Source organism: Thermobia domestica, chromosome 10 (genome assembly GCF_964235325.1).
Source record: "Thermobia domestica chromosome 10, izTheDome1.hap1.1, whole genome shotgun sequence".
Classification (NCBI taxonomy): domain Eukaryota; kingdom Metazoa; phylum Arthropoda; class Insecta; order Zygentoma; family Lepismatidae; genus Thermobia; species Thermobia domestica.
In genome coordinates this window covers 98,338,263-98,361,969 of record NC_137463.1, presented here as the reverse complement: position 1 = coordinate 98,361,969, position 23,707 = coordinate 98,338,263, and the positions used below count along the sequence as shown (strand labels likewise).

The window sequence follows — 23,707 nt, the reverse complement described above, 5'->3', positions numbered from 1 at the left end:
ACAGGCAAAAACCACTTAGTTGGAGGGATATAGTACAAATAGGACTACATAATTTCATTTTTTTTTTTGCTATAATACTGTTTAAATCTATGTTGGGCTATCTGAGAGGCAAAAAGCCCCTCGTTGAGGGACATGGGCTCTATCTGGGAGGTAAAAGCCACTTAGTTGGAGGGACATCATTTCAATTCGCTTCGTTATAATACAATACTGCTAAAATCTAGAGGAAGGGCCCCCGTTACTTGTAAAAATATACTACAAATAGTCGTACATAATTCTCTTTTTGCTATAAGATAATACTGCTAAAATCTAGGATCGCCTATAACTAATGGGCCCCGTCAGTTATAGCTACGTAATTTTCCTTTTGCTTTGCGAATATACAACAGGTTTTCAAGTCAAAAGACAGTGTTCAATAACCAATGTATTTAGGGGTTTCCGTAAATTTTCTTTCTTGACATTAAAGCTATTGTTTGCGCTATGTGGGTACCACCCACGCAAAATAACTAACATTCAGTAATATTTACTATTAAAACACGATAATGTTGGGGAAAAGCGCTCCCCCAAGACTAAAACATTTCTTTCTGCACATACTAGTCTTAGTTCAAACATTTGCGTTCCTAAAAAGATTATCAGTTGTGTTACCAAAGCGTAGTAGTATGCCATCTATTGGCAAATGAGCTTACTTAAACAGTTCAAGTCCCATCTGTACAACGTGCATATATATATATATATATATATATATATATATATATATATATATATATTAGGTATAACTGATTTAAAGTGCTCGGTATAACAGTTAAAAAAAATCGTAACAAATGAATCAAACATATTGTAATTAAGCATCCTATAATTAAGCAAATAAAACTCTACAAGTAAATGGTCCGTCTTTTATTTGTAGGTTCACATTTTTAATATGTTCTGAGCTTGCTTAGCATACAATCCAATAAATAAGTTGAATTTGCTACGCAAATGAACCAATAAAATAAAATAACACGAACGAATAAAATAATCGCACTACAAGTGTTCTGAGCTTGCTTCGCATACAATCCAATAAATAAGTTGAATTTGCTACGCGAAAGAATGAATGAAATAAAATAACACGAACGAATAAAATAATCACAAATAAATTTGTTCAGCGTATAACATACGATCCGTAAATAATAATAATAATAATAATAATAACTTTAGTAATCGAAAATCGCAATTACATTTCAAGCGTTTTCAGTATATCGCAAAGCTTATCCTCTTGCATGATTACAAAAAATGGTCGTAGGTTTATTTCCCGGATAATGTTTTCTCATGTCAGAAGCAACTCGTGTAGTTTTTCAATAATTATTCAAAAAACTCATTATTATAATCAAGTGAATAATACATGGCATTTAAAAAAGTTCTCACCTTAAAAATCAGAGTTCGTTCTGTTAAATCACTCACAAAAAAGTTCAACACACAAAAGATCAACACACACACACACTATGGAACTGTGTAAAAACAATAATAACAAACTTTATTTTAATACTGTATATATATATATATAAGGATTTCATTATGTCCCTCCCCCAAGCATCATGTTTTCATCGGGTTTTCAGCCCGATTTCATTAATTATAAATAAATAAATAAGTTCATCATATCCGCTAACATCGTTTATTCAGTGTTACGGTAAGACATCTAAAATTTCTTATTTTCAAGTTCGTCAACCGCTGGAGAAATCTCATTCAGACAGGGTATCGATCGATCAACATTCAGGACAGGCTATGTACGGTTTTCATCTAATTAAGGAAAATGCTTACATGTTCATCAGATATTAGATATTCTGCCAAAATCAGATATTGCCACAAAAATACATCTTCTAAAGAGGAAGAAACATAAAATTTCTATCTGTCTTCTTCATCACTGCAGATAGGTATCGCAGTGACAATCATCGTTAATGGAAAAATATTTCAGTATGTCATCAGTCAAAGTTCCAACAAACAAGGGAGAAAGTGTCTAAGGTTATTCCAGTACAAGCGGAAATAAAATTAGAAAATGCATTGACACTCTATACATGCGTGTCACAAGCCATAGTTCTAACGGATGCGTAAAGAAATCGTGTAAGGCAACGACCCGGAAATAATGGCATTTTACAAAAATAAAACTCTATTCATTCTAAGACAGCCTTCTCTCAGAGACGGAAGAACAATTCACTCGCTCCGTATTTCAAACTTGGCTGTAAACACGAAGTTAACTATAAGGAATAAAAATAATGAATATTAACAAAATAAATAAAGCATTCAATCATACACACATTTCGTATTTCCCATATGTTTTTTTTTCTCGCCAATTTACATGTGAGAATTGCAATAATTCTCAGTACAATACAGCATTCACCATTGGTGTTTGGGGGAGTCCCGGGTTCAGTCCCCGTACAATACAGCATTCATCTCTGGTGCTAAGGGTACCAGGCTCATTTTCAGTACAATACAGCATTCACCACTATTGCTAAGGGTCCCATATTCGTTCCCCGTACAATGCAACATTCATCTCTTGTGCTAAGGGTACCAGGCTCATTTTCAGTACAATACAGCATTCACCACTGTTGCTAAGGGTCCCATATTCAATCCCCGTACAATGCAACGTTCATTTCTGGTGTTAAGGGTACCAGGTTTATTCACAGTACAATGCAGCATTCACCACTGTTACTAAGGGTCCCATATTCATTCCCCGTACAATGCAACATTCATCTCTTGTGCTAAGGGTACCAGGCTCATTTTCAGTACAATACAGCATTCACCACTGTTGCTAAGGGTCCCATATTCAATCCCCGTACAATGCAACGTTCATTTCTGATGCTAAGGGTCCCATATTCAATTCCCATAAAATACAACATTCATCTCTGTTGCTAAAAGTTTCATATCCAATCCCCGTGCAATGCAACGTTCACCTCTGTTGCTAAAGGTCGCATGTTCAATCCCCGTACAATACAACGTTTACCTCTGTTGCTAAAGGTCCCGGGTTCGATCCCAGTGCGTATCACACATTATAAGTGTTCTGAGCTTCTTATTTTTAACAAATAAAATAATCACCATCTCCTTTAGCCTAACAGGTGGGACTCAAATATTAATTTAATCACTACTACGAAAGTACGTGATACAGAATGACGTATCACCAGATTTAATTCAAATTTCCATTATTATTATTTTTAAAAATACCCAGTATAAAGTCTCTACAGACACGTATACACACTCGAAAAAGAGTACATGACCTTTCCATGTCAGCACAACTAAAAACAGAAATATAACAACTTTCCAAATCCATGTCATCAACCCCTAATGACATACACGACACCCTCTGACAACATCCATTAAAGAACCATGTTAGAACATCATTATTACGTAAAGTACCGCTAACATTCCAGCTTTCGGGTGTAGAAGTTCGTCAGATTCTACTATAATTATGTCAAACTACTTTATAATTTTCAACAGACAACATAGGCTAGTTTCAAATCTAAATTTGAAAGTGCTTCCTTGAGTGTTTGTAACTGTTGTTCACCAGAACTTGGCGCCATCCTTTCATATAGCAACTTGCGCGGTACTTCATTCATAGAGTTTCTAAGCAGGGGGTAGGGGGATTCATTCTCGAGATTAAAAAAAAAACGCATAGTGTTCCAATGTTATTCTGACGACAGCAAAATTACTTATTCGACATTAGAGTAAAATTCTTCCCCAATTTTTTTATTCCCCCCAATTTTTTTCTCGATGGCACAACTTGCGCCATCCATCCCTCCTGTGGGCGGCCCTTCTCTCTTAAAACAAATCAACCTTTCCTTTCATACGGCTACTTGCGCGGTACTTCATTTATCGAGTATCGAAGCAGGGGGTACGGGGGTTCACCCCGGAAAATTTTTGAAAATTAGCTTCTCAAAATCGTGTTTTAATGCTATTCCGACAGTAAAATTGCTAGTTCGAAAGTAGAGTAAAATCCCTCCCAAAATTTTTCTCAATGGCGCAGCTTGCACCATACATCCCCCCTGTGGGCGGCCCTGCAGCCAACAGATATTTACATACATTAGGTTATTTTTCGACATAGTCTTCATATCGGTTGCTTCACTTGTCTGATCGTGGGATGAGTTTCAAGGTTTTTCCCTGCCAGTGATGTAATGCTAATTTTTTTAGGTAGGTATATGCTTCATCCCTTGTCACAGCCCCATATATATAGGGTGTTCATATACTTTTAGGCTTTGCACTATTAAGATTTAAAGTTCAAAGTTCATAAAGTTCTGGTGAAATATCCTTGCTTATAGGCAATTCACACTGTCTTTCTGTGCGTATCGGTTGCATAACAAGCAGGATATGTATATGAAGTAACAAGAGAAGTCTGAATGGAGAGTTATGTTTTGGAGAACAGTTACCGAATAACTTAACCTATCAACCAGAGACTAAGAAAAAGATTACCTATAATGTTATAGATTAATTTAAGACCTTATTGAGCTCTCTGCGTTAAGTAGGTTAGGCTGTAGAAGTGGTTGTACTTGTATGACTGATAACTATAAGAAGAAAAAAATGACTACACCAATGTTATTTCCGCCACCTTGCTCATTCCTTTGGTCTTATCTATCACTGTGATACTTTCAAATGATGTATTTAATGTACACAGAAATACACATATCTCGTTTGAGTTAAAATGTTGAGTACATTTGGAGTAAGATTGAAATTTTGAATTTTAACATTGTAAATCGGTCGCGAACCACAGCCTACTGGCTGCTATGATAAATCAGGGCCATAACCAAGAAGAGATTAATCGCCCTCAATCTGTAGTTTGTCCGTCCTGCAGCTTACAACCTCTCTTTCTCACTGTCCCAAATGGTGTTTAGTTGTTCTTTTTCTCGGAAAATGAATTTAGCTTCCTTTTGTCGGATTATGATTGCATTAAAATAGAAAAAAGCTTAATTTTGGTTTCGTTGTCGCATGACCGTTCTAGAATTGATAGATTGAGTGATCTTCTATCCTAAGTACCAACAGCAATAATGTCGAAATTAGTATCCGTATTAATACTAATATCGAGCTTATTGCTGTTGGTACTTAGGCTACTGTGTCACCCAACTATTCAATTAAAACAATGACAGCTATGTCCCAATGAGCAAATAGTTAATGACTTGAAGCGTTAACAGCTAAGTATAAAGAATAGACAAATAAACAATACAATAATGCGGAGACAAGCTATTTTCATGAACTACCACACCTAAAACTTAGAATTTTAGATGTCTCGGAAAAGCAGAAATAAACTTAGGTTATACCACTGTCATAAGTACAAATCTAGTCTTTGTTGCGATCTTCAGACACAGAGCTTTCTTTTCCTACTTTTAATGCATTACGATGGTTCCGGGGTTCCACCTTAAAATGCAGGATAATATTTCATACAGTCAAGGTGTTGAAAACTGACGCTAAACTTCAACAAATTCGTATAAAGGGGCGGCTCTTGAGGGAAGTCACATCGGGTCTATTAGGCACCTTGGAGAGCATTTTCGAGGCCAATTTCTGTTTAAATTAAACCCTGATACCAGCGCCGAAGTTAGAGTCGAGTAGCATCGCTATACCCATCTAAAACTTTAGGCCAATAATTTCTTTCGATTCGAGGTTTAGGTTTCCCGTCAGGAGCGATTTTTAAAAATCACAAACGACAATCTTTCCGAGAGAAGTAGCTCAAGTGGTAGAGCGTGGCTTCGCATTAGGTAGGTCTTGGGTTCGATTCCCGCTGCCAACTATCCTGACTGGTTTTCCTCAGTTGTACCATGCAAATGCCGGGATAGTACCTACTAAACAGGCCCTGGCCGACACCTTCATAAATCCTTTCTATTATTGTTGTTGTTGTTAGATATGCAGTATAGAATGGCCTCTGAGCTGTATCTGGTGATTGTTAAATAAATAAAATAAATACGCACCCTGGGGAAAAAAGGAAAATAGATAAAGACAAAAAATGCTCTCCTCCTAAAAGTATTTCCTAAAAGAACCGGGTTCAGGTAGGTATAAAAAAACAAAACAAAAACGAGAGAGAAATATTCTAAGGTGCACACAATCCATATACAAAATTTTAACCTTGATATCTTGAAAACTAAGGATGTTTTTTTTCTAATTTCCCTCACCCCTCCGCCTCTACTTGGCACCGCTAAGTTTACCATCCGGTTCTGAAACGCATCTGGGGTGCTCTTTGGTCCATGCTTGAGTTGACCAATAAATAAATAAATATATAAAAAAGGTTCAATACGTGTTACATGAGCTTAATAAGCGTTTAAACATAACACTACTCCATGGTACCGATTCGTACCATAAATTCCCAAAGGGTTAAACACTACTAAGCAAATATTTTCGAAGTGACGGCTGTATCGAAATGATCAAAGATTGCTGTGACATGCTCATACGCTACAAGTCTTTCCTGACTTTTGTTTTCTACCCCTTCCTGTTAACAAATTTTCTTCAATTTTCTTTTTTATCTGAAAGAAAATGAAATAACGAAGAAAAATGTTTATTTTTACCCCGTCCCATTTTTTGTTCAGTAGGTTGAGGATAAACTACTGCTAGTACTAGCTGCTGAGTATTTATTGAAATTAATCGCTCCTTTCTTTGATGTCAACTGCGGCTACAAACGAACAGTACTAATCCGAGGTCCGTTGTTGTATTTGGTAGTATTGGGAACGACGGTGAATGCTTCAAACTAGACCGACGATAGGGCATGTTTTGTTATATTTGTGGAGGCCAACGATTTCTTGGCGCATACACATTCATTTAATTTCCTCTTAACTCTTAAAATAAAGACCACATTTTTTTCGAAATCTCCTTCCGCGATTAGAAAGGAACTTTTTCTATTCCATATTGCCTTGCTCAAATTGTATCCAATCGACAGACTTTGAATTGAATTTGGAATTTGGAAGGTAGGGACAATGCATGTGATATCTTGAGGAAAAATCACTGCATGTTCAGAGCGCTGTTTTCCATTATAGAAGATATTCTCAGAAAAATTTATTCCCACGCCCCGAAAACGCAAATATTTTAAAAGAATTTAGACATCATTCGCGGTAACAGCCTGACGACCAGCTGTTTACTGAGATATTTTTGTTTTGAAAAGTACATGGAAAGCAGTTGTTCTTTGTTCCAATGAAGTGAGTATACTATTGATTGAATCTAGCGTATTCCCGCGTACTTCCTAAATTTTAGGTGGCTATACGATAGTTTCCAAAAATTAGAGGTAGGTATACGCCGTATACCCGCGTATACCCTCCATTACATCCCTGCCTCTTGCTAAGAACTCTGCCCTTGCGTGTTCAGCCACGTTGTCACGAAGTGTTTCACTTCCTCGTCTGAACCGAAGCGACTACTTCCTAGGTGGAAACAGGTAATAGTCACTTGGAGCAAGGTCCGAGGTGTAGGGAGGATGGTCGATGATGTCTCAGCTAAATTGCTGCAACAGAGTCGGGAACCACACTCTTCGTCGGTGACGTTTTCTCTATTAGCCACAAACTTTTGACAACATTCTGCTGACGAGACCATTACACTCTCTCCTTAAACTCCTACCACCTGCCAATGAATTTGAGCCGCGGTTAAATGTTTCGCCAACAGAAATAGAATGACTGAGCGGACTTGTTCGCGAGACCATTTTTTTTTACACGAGTCGCCATTTCTGTTTACACACTTGAAGCAGCGGTAGAATAGGGGCTTAAGGGGTCAGAACTTAACGAATTTTGTCTTTTTCAAAGACTGGTCACTACCAGTGATCTTTTCTTATTCCACTGACATGAAATGCTTCCAATTTAAAGGAATTTATTGGGATGATTTCACCATTAACTACTTGTATCGCAAGGAACGTACAAGAAGTACATCCATCAAGGAGGAGTGTTTTAAAGAATAACAAGAATTTTAGAAATGATAAAAAAAATGGATCAAGAGATTGCGATCTTGGCCAATAATTAGTTTTAGAATCAGGGACCACAAAATTTTTGAATGGCCCACAAATCGAGTTTTCGTATTTTCTACGGAATAAGGACATCGTTTTGAGTTAACTGATAGTTTGGGTTTGGTTACACTATTTGTAGTTCTCCAGATATAATGCGTACAACAAAATTTTTGATTGAAATATATTGGATCTTTTGATCCAAAAATAAAAGTGTCCATATTAACATTGGTCTGTGGTTTATACATGACAGTTGTTTTAAGACTTTTGGGTCGCACCTTGTATATACAGAAATCATGCTTTATTTATACATTATGGGCAGGCGTTATTTATTTATTTATTTATCACGTGTTAGTTTTGGGCATTACCTGCAGCTACGGTCATAAACCTATCACATATGAGGGAAGACGTCCCTCGGGAAAGGGAGAATTAAGGAAGCAGCCTGGGATCTTATGTTAGATACCGTAACGGCATTTGCCTGGTGTGAATGAGGAAAACCCAGGGTAAACCTCACGCAGGATGGCCGAGTGTCTCCACCGGGAATCGAACCCGGGACCGCTCACGCGTGTTCTGAAAGGATGTGAGATTGGGTGTTTCAACTCCCCTCTTAATAAATTCCATAAGAATATACAGTATATTTTAACGCTTTGTTTCCCAACACCCGCAGCCTGTTTCCCTGTAAATAGATATTTCCACTAAAATACGGATTGAATTTATATTTAAATTAAAAAAATAAATGTAAAACATCGATATAACAGGGCCCACACACGGTCCACGGTTTGTACAAACATCGTGTTTGCGCAAACACTCGGCCATACACGATTCAACTGTTTGCACAAACTTCAGTTCAATGTTGAGTTTAATCGCGTAAGCAATTCCACTGAAGCAGCTTGTTTAGCGATAGTAATTGCTTGTGCTTTGGAAGCGGAAATACTCACGAAACCAAAAAGAAAGAAGAGGGTGTGGATGTAAGAGTGGTTGATTATGACACATACATTGGCAACATTATTCACAATGTAGATGTACTATTCCAGCAAACTCAAGAATTTTGACTGTGCATCCTAGAAGTATATATAGCAACTAAATTACTTACATGTTAACTTTTCCAGTTAAAATGTTAAACACTTGTCTTCAACACTACTTTCACTATCATCTATGTCAGTTAATATTTCGTCTTTGTCTGAATCTGACTCTTGTAAATTTATTTTTATGGGTTCCAAAAACTGTAAACACAAAAAATAATTCTTCGAGCTTGACTTCGTAGCACTTGAAAGAAAAAGAAAAAAGGGAAGACATAAAATAAAACTTCTGCTGTACTTGGTTTGCTTAAAGACATTGTCAACTATAATTTTGGAGAATAAACGAACTACCACGAAAGAAAGCAACGAGACACTGATGAATTCTACACAACTAGCCCCTTTGTTTCCTTCTCCGTTTTCATACAAGTAGCACGCTTTGGCTTCGTGTAGGTGGCACGAAAGTAATCCATCTGATTCCTAAGCAACTCAATATGCTCGAGTTTGTTTTGGGTTACGATAATTTATGACACCATTCAGACGCCTGATGCTTTTGATTCCCTTATAGAGGAGAAAAGAGGGTGTTAAAAGTCGCACATAATAAGGCAGTGGAACGTGAAAGAAAAAAAGAAACAGAAAACATACTGCGTGCCTTCTGTCGAATAAGAAAGGGTCTATCTTGAAGTAAATTTCAAAACAAATTACAAACTTCCTATGCTTTATTCTTACGATGATTGCAAAGATTATGTAGCCACGGGGGAAAGGGGGGCTCTGTCTTTCCAAACTATTTCCAGCTCCAAAATGAGGTTCGTCTGGTATATGTTTAATAAACTTATTTAACAGTTAATGCAAATGAAGGACTTTATAATAAAATATGAAAATTAAAAAAAAAAACATTCATCATCAATACGGTTTCTATACCGGTACCTAATTGAATCAACTAAAATTAATCATATGCTTTATATTCTCATTTCCCTAACTGGGTGCACTGTGAACTCACTACTATATTATTGCATAATAATATCGGAGTTAATATTTTTTCGAGTTTTTTTTTCCTCTTTAGTATTTTAACCTACATAAACACAAAGTCAGATAAACAGACTGCTATAAACAGCATTTATTTTCTTATGAATATCTTATTGATTCATCTTTTACACTCCGGTTTTTAACTTCAGTACTGTCACGATCCGTCTTTTGATAAGGAAGCATTGTGAAAATATAATATGCGCATAGTATGTATGTATGTATGGTGAGTTAAAATGCTTTCATGTTGTGAAAGAGGTAATTTGTTCTGCTTTTAATATGTGAAAAGCTTGCCTCCCCCTGAAAGTAATGTTCTCCTAGAACAACTTGCTGGCTACAACCCTGATTATCCTGTAATAAAAGTTGTGAGTTCTATTTGCAAATCGAAACAAAATCCACTGGAAATTAGACGCGGGACTCAACGCTCGTTTTACCAATTGTTTTATATGGAAACCTTTCAAAGCGTCTATCATGACAACCAGTTGACATAGAAAGATGTAGTTTCATGTATTTGTTCGTAATTCTTTTCTCTACTTGGTAAAGTGAGCAGTTAATGTGCTAGTACAATATTTCTAAGTAGAGCCTGTGATATTGTCAAGATTCGCAGTAGCGCGGGAAGACAGCGTGCAGAACTGCTTGTCGCGAACTGTCAACACCGCTCAATGCCAATTGGACGCCGTGTGAAGCCAACTCAAGGCCATGTCGTTTCTCATCTGAAATCTGCAATAACTTCTCATATGCCACATTTTTCAAATTCCTGTTTTTATAATCTTCACTCTTTACCTTCCACAGTTCAGGTAAATTTCGATAAAGGTCAATAAATTCTCGCCAGAATTCTTGATTCCTATTCATTGACGCCATAGCGCAAGAAATAAGCGTCTGTACACTAGGCTTCCTTCTCGGAAATAAAGCTCGTGTTTGCACAAACATGCCCATGCACGGTCCACGTGTTTGCGCAAACATCATGTTCGTGTAAACAATTTTCGAACGAGTTCGATGTGGAAAATGTTTGCACAAACGTTTGCGCAAACAGTTCATACAGCACCACACACAGTCAAACTGTTTGCACAAACAGCCTTGTTTGCGCAAATCGTGGACCGTGTGTGGGCTTTGTAAAATGGCAATTAAAACTTTCATTATTTGGATAGGGCCTATATGTATCAAGCCAAGAAATACCGTCCAAATTCTTTCGGAAAAAATACGCAATTTTATTAGTCCACTTCATAGCAGAGCCCTGCACGGGCCGGTAGTAGTAGTAGTAGTAGTAGTAGTAGTAGTAGTAGTAGTAGTAGTAGTAGTAGCAGCAGCAGCAGTAGTAGTAGTAGTAGTAGTAGCAGCAGCAGCAATAGTAGTAGTAGTAGTAGTAGTAATAGTAGTAGTAGTAGTAGTAGTGACTTCCAGTTCCGGTGACAAAGAACTGGAGGTAGCGGGCTATACACAAGCCAACTTTTCTTTAATTTTTTCCTATCTTTACTCATAACGAAGTTTGTCGATGGCTCCGTACTTTTGATACACCCGATATATGAATGTTCCGATTTAATAAGATTTTTTTTACATACATGAACAGAAACTCCGATTATATTCTTTCTACATAAGCAGCCTCCAGCAAAGAAATAAAGACTTTATTTTATATACTTTGCTAGTTTACAATTGGTTTTAACTCTTTTTATTTAAAAATTGCGCTTCATTGTTCGATAGCTTTCGATTATTATTCAAGAATGGACATATCGGATATCGTTTTTCTTTTATTTCTGAAACTATAGAAACCAATATTCGTGATTCGGCTATGTGATCTGTGCCGGCGTAAAAATGGACGCGGAAGCGGCAGTATAAGACTGAGTGAAGTACCTATTTTTTATTTGTGTGTGATTTTTTTTTAAATGAATTTGACTTCAGATTAAGGTAAGAAAAAAGTTTCAAGTTAATTAAAAAGGTCAGATTGAGCTAGCTGAGTAGTAAAGAAAGGTATAGAACTTAGGCTTACATGGTAGTTTAGGCCTAATATATAGATGACTAACATCTTGTACATTAGTGTAACATATCAAGTCCAACTTTTCTGCTAGGTGGATAGTTGTATTTAATCAGTTAATAGTCGATTCAGTAGTTTTGTGGATTAAAACTTAGCTGCAGGTTTACAACTATAACTCAGCAGAAAATGCATTACGTATTTTCTTAGTATTCTTTGTATATTAATTTGTAGATTTAGGCCTAATTTATGGCTTTTAGTGTAATGGAGTGCTTATTTTATATTTCGTTTCGGTGGTAATTTATATCGAATAGGTGAAAACTTCATAGAATAGGCTAAGTCAAGATTACGTTAGGATTGCAAGACGCGGGTAGGGGAATTCAATATAGAAGGTGAAAAATACACTAAATTGGGGTCTTTAAAAAACTAAGAATAAATTCACAAAAGCAAGATAGTTACTTATGCAGTTAGGGACGCTAACTACAAGATACGATGGAAGGTAATAGAAAAAGCTGATCATTGTAATTATAGCCATAATTAATGAGATCTGCAGTTTCTGAGGTGTAGAAAAGACCTTGAATTGCTTAGTACTCTTGCATTTGTACAAAACAGTGAGCTCTCTTGTGGCAAAGCGGTTAGCATACATGCCTTTATCGCAGAAGACCCAGGTTCGGTTAAAAGGGAGTTACCGTGGCCCCGTACTTTTCGACTTTTTTTTGGGTTTAATATGTAGTTTTCGATGAGTTGTGTCCACTAGAACCTACCGCTTCAAGGTCAAATTAGGGGTCAAAAATAAAAAGTAGGACCACTTGGGCAACGAGGACAAGTGACCGACTTGGACGAAATAGGTGTTATTCAATTCGTATTCACACGTACATGAATAACTGATATTCCATTTTCCCGAATCTTCTATTTGGACCACGAAAATTAACGAAAATCTGAAATTTTAGATCTTGGATTTTCGTTAATTTTCCGGATCAATATTGAATTTTCGAAAAAAAAAATAGCATACCGGTATCAATTATTCATGTACGTGTGAATACGAATCGAATGACACCCATTTTGTCCCAGTTAGTCATTGGTCCGCATTCTCCAAATGATCCCTCCTTTTATTTTTGACCCCTAATTTGATCCTGAAGCTGTTGGTTCCAGAAATCAAAAGTGTTGCCATTGGGTACAGCTCATCGAAATTTACATTTTAAACCCAAAAATGTTGAAAAATACAGGGTGACTGTAACTCCCATTTAACTCCCAGGTTCGATTCTCAGCAAGAGCTGATGTGGTTCGGATCTCACGTTAAGCTGTAAGTCTATGCCTCATATAGGCTCGCTGTTGAAAACGCTAAACTGAAAAATCAAATCAAATCAAGTATTAAGCAGTGAACATCAGAAATTTTTCTGTTTGATTGCTATTGTTGCAATTTACACAAACACTTTTTTTTTTAAAAATGGAGAGTGTAAAACAAAACGAATACGAATGCGAAAAATAAAAATGAAGTTTCCAGTTTAAAGTCCCGTGATTATGCACTGAGGTTAAGGGAAAATTTATGATGAGAATGAATGAAATGCTAGAATGAAGAAAGTAGAAGAAAACGGATACCGAACCCGAAAGAATACACACACGGTGTTTGTCGATCACAAAGTTCACTTGAAGCAGGCTGGGATCAAACCAAAGGCCCCACGCACCAGAAGCGAGCGCTCTACTACAGAGCTACCGCAACTACGATCTAGTGTTCGGGTTTGAGGAAATTAAAAAATGAAGAAACTTTGTAAAGATCATTTGAATTCTAACGAACGATCTAGTGTTCGGGTTTGAGGAAATTAAAAAATGAAGAAACTTTATAAAGATCATTTGAATTCTAAGAATTAGCTAAGTGTTTTATATTGTTGATTGTGGGACAAGGATGCAAGTATCGTATTTTTCGTTCGAAAAGTCCGGGAACTAGTGACGACGCCAGAGGGGGGGCAACGGAGTCTGGCGCTCCCCTAGTGACTACATCCGTTCCCGACTGCTCTCCAGATATGCTGTAATATAAACTACCTTTTTCGGTATACAAAAGATTAGCTGCTCTCCAAATTTTTTTTCTGCTCCTCCATTTGCCACCCCAAGATATTAAACCTGGCACCGTCATTGCCGGGAATCCTAACCCACCGGTGTATGTTACAAGCTTGGACTTACATATACATTAGATGTATAAATTAAAAATGTAGAAGTTGTAGATAGTGTCTGTATTTCCTTTGCTATTAGGTAGACAACTGTTAAGTAAACAGTATGTTGATAGTACAATTAGTTTTATGTTTTTTTTTTTTTTTTCATAAAGTAAAATTCCTGTAGACCAAACAAAATGTTAGTGATCTTAATGATTAGTTATAAAATTATTACTGTATTTCTGTTGTTTACGTTTTTGATTTTTTGTTCTCGGTGGACAAGGTGAAAACTGTCTCCGAAACACTGGGAAGTTTCCAGTGATTTCCAGACGGAAGGATCCTTGCAGAGAGAACGCAATGTTAAATATAAGGAAAGGTTGCATAGTCGATGGTCTTAGTTCCTTTCAATTATCCTGCCCCCTTTCATAATTAGGCCAAAAGAACCAACTTTCATGCTTGATTTTCTTTAAAATATAAAAGAATTTTTGAAAAAAAAAAAAGTGGCTTTCAGTAGGATTGCATTGACGTAAAATAGTACGCTTCGCGATTTGTAAGTGGTAAAGTGTGTAACGTAAAATAATAGCCCTACTCTTTCTCCCTCCCCTCCTCAATTGCAGATCTGAGAACTCATTATAAAAGCAAAAAGTTAAATTTTTTACTTCCCTAACAAATGAATAAACACTCATTGCACTAGTTTGTTTATACATCCATTATGTTACTAGTTTCAGAATAACTTTTATTTAATTTTCCAAAAAATAAAACTGCATTTCCACAGTAAACAAGTGCAGTTGTAAGCTCTTTGGAGTTTATCTTCTTCCACTAAATTTTGCCGATTGTTGAAAGAAAACATTTGTTGAGTCTGACGCAAATTTTTTCCCCTCTCTATTATCCATACTTTCTCCTCCTTCGGCGGCTCACACCAGTAAGGAATCAACCCCCGTTCATTTTTGGATTGGCGAGTGCGTCTGCCTTTGAAATTTTGCGCCCTAATTTGTTCCTTTAGGGTGTACACACTAACCAACAGATTGGATGTGACTTGTAAGTTAAAGTTTTCGATTTCCATTATTTATTTATTTATTTTCATTTTACAGTAGTTTACCCACAGGTTGATAATTAGTTTTAGAATATAGCATGTAATTTCATTCGTTTTTGATTTTTCTGTCTTATATATATATATATATCTTAAAGTTGAAATTTTATAATGTATTTCTAGTTTCTTTTCAAATATTTTTATGTGTGTTATTGTTTGATAAATTTTAATTCTTCAATATTGTGTAGTCTTAAATTGTCATCTAGTTTACTTTTTTTTTTTTTTTTTTTTCAGCCGTCATAATATCTTGGTCGCTGAAAAATGTAGAAATTATACCTGAAATATCATAGCAAATGATTACACAACTAAATTAATAAGACAGTACCTAGGCGTTATTATTTATTTTCGATCAAGCGGCGTTAGTTCATAACAGCTTATAAATTTCCTTGATTTTAGTATCTCAGAAATCAAGACATAGTGTTCGATCTGTATGTAATATCAATCAAAAGGCGTATGCAACCTTCTGAAGTTGGAAAATTGAAGGGAGAGGTAAAAACTAGCTTAAGTATTTCAGAAACAATAAATTGGTTTAACTTTTTTTTTTATCTATAGAAAAAACTCGCACTTGTACTCATGAATAATAGATAGAATTAGATAATTTTAAAGTTAAAAAGTGAAATTTTCGTATGTTAGCGATGCTTTTGTTAATATATTAGAAAGAATTATTTCCAGCATTAGTGTTGAAGAATATATATCTTTCATTACAAGAAAACTCTAGAATTTCGTACCAAATTTAAAAGATATAAATAGCATACATTCATAAGGATTACTGGATTAACTTTTTTTGTATTAATTATTGATGAGTAGTCTAGATCCATTTTAGAGTTATAATATTTTAAAATCATTCAAGTTCGTTTGAAAGTGTCTCGTTTATTGTATAAGAACACGTTGTGAACTATTTATTTGTTTGAAGAATTCTTTGACAGTAAACATTAAAATTTCCGGCATACTTAACAAACGATGTATTCAGAATTAATTCTAACAAACACAACGTGAACATTTCACTTTCTGGCATCATTGTATAATTGTTCATTTCATCCGTTATTCTTGTGAACTTAAGCAATGTAGGATTTTAAGTGAGATTATAGAAAATAGAACGGAAGATGATAATGATCTAAGCAAGTCAACCTGCTTTCTTGAATTCCAACTTACTAGCTAGCAACTTTGGTTTGTTTCTTATGCTAAGGTGTTAATCTGGAGAGTCGTAGGTGCCCTCGACACAGACAAAGATTCCATTGATTTACGTATTTTATTAGCAGCGAGGCTGTATAAGGCGAGATCTATAATTTAAAGCAAACTTATCAATATTTCTGCACGTGTTCCTTAGCCTACGCAAGGTGTTAGGGAGAGTAATGGAGTGTATGCCCGATCGGGTTGTGTGTCATCCGACGAGTTTTCATGACCTACCTGAAACTGCTCCTAACAGTTTTCTTTGGCACAATCTTTTCATGCAGAATAATCAGTCTTAGATGGGAGTTCATCAGTGTTGTGTGTCGTATTGCAGCATGTTGTTTGTTATTATACGAGAAGACAGAAAGTAAAGGGACTATTGAGAAAAAGTACATTTATTCTAATAATGTAAAACTGAAACATACATTATTTTTCTACATAATTTCCCTGCACTTCAACGCACTTTTCCTAACGTTTCACACGTTTTTTGATTCCGTCGGAAACAAGTTTTTAGGTTGAACCTGTAACCAATTTTGCACCTCATCAATGACTAGTTGACGGTTGACGTTTAAATTTCTTAACTTCTGGTGATGGGGGTGTTTCCAAACCATGATCGCAGCATTACTTTCCGGTTCGTGATGATATACAGTAACGATTTGCTGTAAAAATCCATCTCCCTCGCGATGATAACGGGCCAAATGTTTACGAGAGATCTCCAATCTTTGTGTCTTATTCTGCGCTGACAATTCTTTCGGGACCCACCTTGCACACTCTTTCCGAAACTTTAGCCTGTCGATTCATCGCCAGTCGTTGACATCGATGGCCTGCTTGATCTTTCCTCGTCACATAAAGAAGTTCTTCCCTGTTTGAAATGCTCTACTCATTTGTAGATCTTGCTTCACGATAAGCTGTCACCAATTCTGTGCTTGCATTCAACGAATAATTTCCGCAGGTTTAACACCTTCCGCAAACAAAAAGCGAATCACTGTCCTCATTTCTTCCTTGGTGCAGATCGACAATGGAGCTACCATGTTTAACAGTCTGCTACACTCCAATGACTAATGCGGGAATAAAAGTGACATGTTGCATAGAAGTGCTGCAGACGACACTAATTCAGTGCTGGATACTAGCAGTGATACCAAACCCTAGTGTGAGAAAGTGCAGATGTCCCTTTACTTTTTCATTTCCCCCTCGTAGAATATCGAAGCACCTCCATGAGTTCTAAGACCGCTGCCAGTTCTCTATTGAATAACGATATAACTGGCGTCTCCCTCTATCTCTGCTAGAGCTTTCTTGTTATGTAACGTGAGGTACACATGTCCATGTAAATTCCTATAAGTTATCGTTGATATTTTATTTTATTCAGCTTTTCCATATCCTGACTGTGATGTGTTTTTAAGGAACTCTTCTTTCATTTGAATTTTTCTTTTATATCTGCTACTGCTTCTAAAGATAGTAGGAAGAATTATAAAATGACTGAAGGAAAGTTGGATACGACACAATATCGTGATATGACAGAAAAAGATCTTCCTTTGGTAGAAAGTTAAGAATATGAAAATGGGGTTCATCTTCGAGTTGTAGTGTCCAATAAAAATAGGTAGGCAATGAAATAATCTAGAAGTAATACAATTTTTAAAAAGAAAAATATTTTAAAATACTTTTTTAGGAATATTAAAATTTTTTATTGTTTATTATATAACGTCACTTCTAGGAACTAATTTTTTTGTATTGTTTTTATATGTCATGTGATTTTTACATATATATATATATATATATATATATATATATATATATATAGTCTAAATTGTACAATATGATTTGTCTCTCTCTCTCTTCCTCTTGATTCCATGCCCACGCCTATGATTTGAGTTCTATGTCTTCTAGTGTGAAACAAAAGAAAATATAATAGTTTTACATACAATCTGTATATAAGATATGCTATTTTCTTTTGTTGATGACTATGCATAATGTAAACATAATTTCTGTTTACATTATATAAACAATAAATTTCCGACCCCATTGAAGGGCATTATATGAATAATGTCTTCCGTTCACTTCATGCCTATGAATACTTTGAACATGATATGAATATACAACTTCTTAATATTCAAAGATACTGCGAGTAAGGAAATATATTAGACGCACATTGTTTTTGTAATGAACATATTCGTAATATATGTTACGACCATATGAAGTCTATCAATATGTACGAGAAATATATTCGCAGTATAAATGTTCTTTAATTGATCGACTACATGTTTGAACTACATATTCGCAGCATGTCTAATTTATAGATATCCGATATAATGAGAGATAGCAAGGGAATCATTTCTGACATTTACTATGCGATTTTGCACCCTGGAAATACTCTAATGATAAAGGTATTTTCAGAATGTGGTTGGGTATATCGACTTAAGAGTCACTATATGCATATACATATTATTATTATTAAGTATTCTGCCTTTCGGTAGGTCCTGGGAGTAATTACTTTATTTAATTTTTTTTTTTTTCAATTTTAGATTTAAGCCTGAAAATATTCGACTTTCAGCTTCTTCTTTTAACTCCCAATATTTGATTCTGTTTCTCAAATCATCGATCAGTTGTGTTCTTCTTGCTATTCCTCGTTTCTCTTTCATCTTTTCTTCTATGGCGGTATGAAGAAGACAGTTTCTTCGCCAGATGTGTCTACTCCAGTTGACCTTCTTACCAAGGATGCTGGCTAGAAGTATCCTCTTCTCTCCTATCCGTTTTAATGTTGCTTTCTCTGTCCATTTTATCTTCATTTTCTTCCAACACCATATTTCGAAGCTCTATTAATATTTCTTCTCTAACTTTTGTAATGTCCAAGTGTCTAAACTATACAGTCCAATGCCCCACGCATAGCACTTGACCAACTTCTCCCTAAGTCCAATATTGAGCCTACTATTTAAGAGTGATTTTTTCTTGTTGAATGCTTCTTTGGCTATGACAATTCTTGACCTGATCTCTCTGGTGCAGTAAGCGTCTCGTGTCAAAATACTTCTCTCGATCTCTTCAAGTTCTCTTTGTTCTACTTTGACCCGTAAGGGGGCGTTTCCTCGGTATATCCTCATGATTTTCGACTTTTCGATATTGATTTCCATTCCATATAGTTTCCCAGTGTCAACTACTTTGTTAATCATCTCTTGTAGTCCTTCTTCGGTTCTAGCTATAATAACGTATCATATGCATACCTGGTCTTGTTAATGGTCTGCCTCCAATCTTGAAATTCCCAACTCCTATTAATGCTTTCTTCATTAAACATCCACTGTAAATGTTCATTAACATATATATATATTGTATTATCTAAGTAGACAACGTTTTTAAACTTTGGTTCATGTATGATAGGCTGCTTTTGTTCGAGTAATTTTAACTTAAAAATATATATATTTGAATATAATGCGTGTTTGAACCATGCACAAGGTACAATAACAGTAAAATGGTAATTGCTTTACAATTTTCTCCAAGTTGTGTATCCTTGTTCATATCTTCTGTCTCTTGTAAGTTCTTGCTTTAATTTTCTGTATGTATTTACTTCTAATAAGTGTTTATGAACTGTGATTTCTTTAATGCCTGTTTAAAATTTTTCTTACTGTCAATTTTTCTGAATTATTTTTTATTTATTTCCACTTATTACATTTGCACTATTTCTGTATCTTATTTATATTTCTCTCCATTTTAGTGTATTTTTATGATTATATGTTGTGTGTGTGTTTCTTTATACTTTACACGCATGCAATAATACTAGTTTTACATGTTTTCTGGTACATTTTCCTTAATTGTTCATGTTATCTATAATAAAGTTTCATTTGTTTATATTCGGTAGACGTTTCACCTAATTCTAAGATTTTAACCTAATGTTTTTACATATTTTAATGTATGTATGCAGGCCCGTAGCCAGCCTGATTTAATAGGGGAAGGGGGGGGGGCAGAAATGAAGACTGAGAGGGCAATGACAAAGACATCAAAAAACACCATAAAATTGTATATTTATTTATTTATTATTTACAGAATCTGTATTTTATTTTTATATTATCGAAACCGTACATTTTTTTGTTTCATTTTTGTGCACTTAATACAAGCTCTTTGTGAAGTACTTTGTCTCATATTAATAATTAAAATTGAAGTATTTATTTTTTAAACATTAGAACAAAATTATAATTATTACAGCAATTTTAGAATATATTAATACAAAATAGAAGTATATGTTTTATTCAACGTTTGCACTCATTTTTCTACCTTCCAAAGTAAGCGAGACACTGCAGTTTATTAATATTCACAACTAACGTTGTTTGAAAGTGCGCCTGGTATCCTTGGATGCTTGTCATGGTAGAAAGAATAGGGCACGGCTTGAAATTCTTGAAATGGGTAAAGGCAATGGAAAATGTTGGTGCATCTAGGAAGAAACACAGAAATAAGTAGAATTCGCAAAGTTGAATTTAATTTGGTAAAAATAATTGCAAGAATTTCACTAGTTTTGAGTCAGTTTGAAAATTCTCTTCAGCGTTATTTTTGGAGGGGGCAAAAAATAATTTAGGTCCCCTCTAGCCCCTCCCTAGCTACGGGCCTGTATGTATGTACAAATAATAATAGTTATAATTTTGTATGCTTTTTGTGTCATATATATATTTATATTTCATTTTGTGTATAATGTAGGACTTTTCTCTTAATGTAACAATTCTAGTGCCTATGAAGTCATATACTTTCTTCAGTTGAGTCCGATGTATAACTTTAGCACTTTTTTTTTCAGTTTTTATGGAAGTAAGTGTAGTAATATAACCTTGAATCTCTTTATTATAAATTATTTCTCTGAAGTTGTGTATTTTTATGTATAATGCATACCTTTCTCTGTTTCTTTTCAGTTATTGTTTTATTTTTTATAATTTCTTTCACACACTTTTATATATATTTACATTTCAAACTTTTTTCATTCTGTTTTTTTTCTTTATTACCAATATTTTGGTTCTTTTTACCTATCTTATACCATTTTTATAATTAAATTTTATACATTTTTTATTCCACTATTAGTATGGGCTTGGATATTCATGATTTTACATTAAAAAAAAATAAATCATATCCTGAACTATTGTTCTTTTTAATTTTGAATTTTGTATACAGTATTTGTTTTATGTATCTTTTTTCAGATATACGTTCAGACTTAAAATTTTATATTTTATGTACGTACGTATTACTCTGTTTGTGTGTTTTAAAGTATTTGTATGTTTTTTTGTGTGTGTATATACAATTTTCCTTTGACACATGTTATTTTCTTTCGTCGACAATTGTGTGTTATAGTAATGAAATCTCCATGCTTCTTAACTGGTATGTTTCCAATTTTGATATTTCTTTATGATATTTTAATGATAGTTATTTTTTCACCTTATACAAAATTTTTATTCGTTTATTTGTATTTTTGTAATTATTTTTTGTGCGTTGTTTACCCGTGTTTGGAAGGATGTTTTAATAATTTTTATATTATGTATTTTTTTGAGTACTTATTCTTTATAATAATTTTGTTTATATTTTTTGATATTTTACAATTTACGTATTGTTTATTATATAATAACCTTATTTTTAGATATTTTAAATTTTGTATACTGTTTTTATTTATAATTTGATTTTTATATTGTATTTCATTGTTTACTATTTTTAAATTCTGATAAGTTAGTATGCTTAATTCTAATTACTAAGTTTAATTCTAATTAATTATCTAAACGAAATATAATGATGGGAGGGGGGTAAAAGTCGCGATCGTCGAAAGTTCGAAAGGGTGCTACATGTCAAGATCGTCGAAAGCTGGGAGGGGGGTATTTATCACAAACGTCGAAAACTACTGCCTCTGATTGTTCCAGTTCATCGACTTCGATAGCCAATGTCTCCGTTACAAGTCCATGCTGATGTCTCCGAATCAAACCATCAATGCTTTCAGTGAAATAAGCTGTTCCAGTTCTCAGATTTCCATCAGAATGTTAATTCCTGAAGTGCTGGTCCATCTTAGCACTGTGCCATCTGCTGTATGTTCTCCAGACTTTCCACATATTTCATTTTGGCCAAGTAGCGTAGTTAGAATTCAGTAGACTTACATGTGCAGTTAATTCAAGTCAAACTTCTTGTTTTTGTAAAATAGTATAAAATAATTACTTTAATAATAAATAATAAGAAATAATATAATAATAAAATAATAAATATAATAAAATAGTAATAAATATAAAATATTTAAAAAATACTGTCGAAATATAGATAGTTTTTGGATATTTTATCCTTATTTCTTCGGTAAATGTTCGCTCTTAAAACTTAAGTTCCAAAATACATAATTAAATAAATGAAATCATTAAATTTATCAAAAGCCGATTTATGTATTTTACATGAACAACTCTGTAAAAATTACCAAAACATTTTTTTAAATGTACTTGTAAATTGTCTTCACTGAAGATTTTTTAGGTGCACTTTCCCCCGTTCGAACCAAATTTCAAACAAAGAATTATGTTTCCAATATGAAAACTGTTGTGCTTTATGTAGCTTCTACTGGAAATATAGTCTAATGTGATTCTTGAGGAGACACTAGAGGTACTTCGTTACTTTTTTTTTTTTTTAAATAATGTCCCACGATTATGTTCCAAGACTAAGTTAGACGGTGATGATAATAAAAGACAAGATAGTGGAATGAAGAAAGTAGGAGGAAACGGGAGAACCTCTGAAACGTCCGTGACACGGTGTTTGTCCACCATATCAATAAGAATAATTGGCGTGAGCTGGGATCAAACCAGGAATCTCATGCACTAAAGGTGAGTTCTCTATCACTGAGCAACCACAGTCCATTAGAAGTGCTTCATGACGAAGTAATTAGCGTTTTCGCTTTTAGTTGGAAGACCCAACTTCGTTTTCTTGTGTACTAATGCATATGGTTGGGACTCCACACAAACTATACATATCCTTACCACTAAAATGGAACATATAACTTCGGAACAATCAACTAATATAAAGACAGTTTTCTAACATTGTTTCTTGACTTGAATTCGTTGTACATTGTGAGTGAAGTAGATAACGTTGCAAAGCCTGCATTAAAATAAATTGACAAGTAAAGTAGTTCATGGTATTGTAGATAATGCAGGTTCTAGAGGGCATACATCCATTAGATACGAACGTAGATTGTGAGTAGTAAATAGTTAATTATGGATGTAGCCCAACAAACCAAAATGAAGAAGAAAGTAGATGTAGTAAACATTCCGTTACTGACCTACTTATAATAACAGTTACTAAATCAATAAAACGTTATCGATTATCAACTAATAACAGCTGCTAAATAAATAAAAAGTTACCCTACAGAAACTGTTAACAATTCAGCTACTGTTAATATGC

At 34.6% G+C, this 23,707-nt stretch overlaps 1 long non-coding RNA gene across 1 annotated transcript in view; it reads right to left on the bottom strand.

The window, feature by feature from the left end:
• LOC145662599 (uncharacterized) overlaps window positions 1-23,707 on the bottom strand; it is a 160,829-nt gene that overhangs the window by 82,902 nt on the left and 54,220 nt on the right. The gene's annotated exons all lie outside the window — the stretch shown is intronic.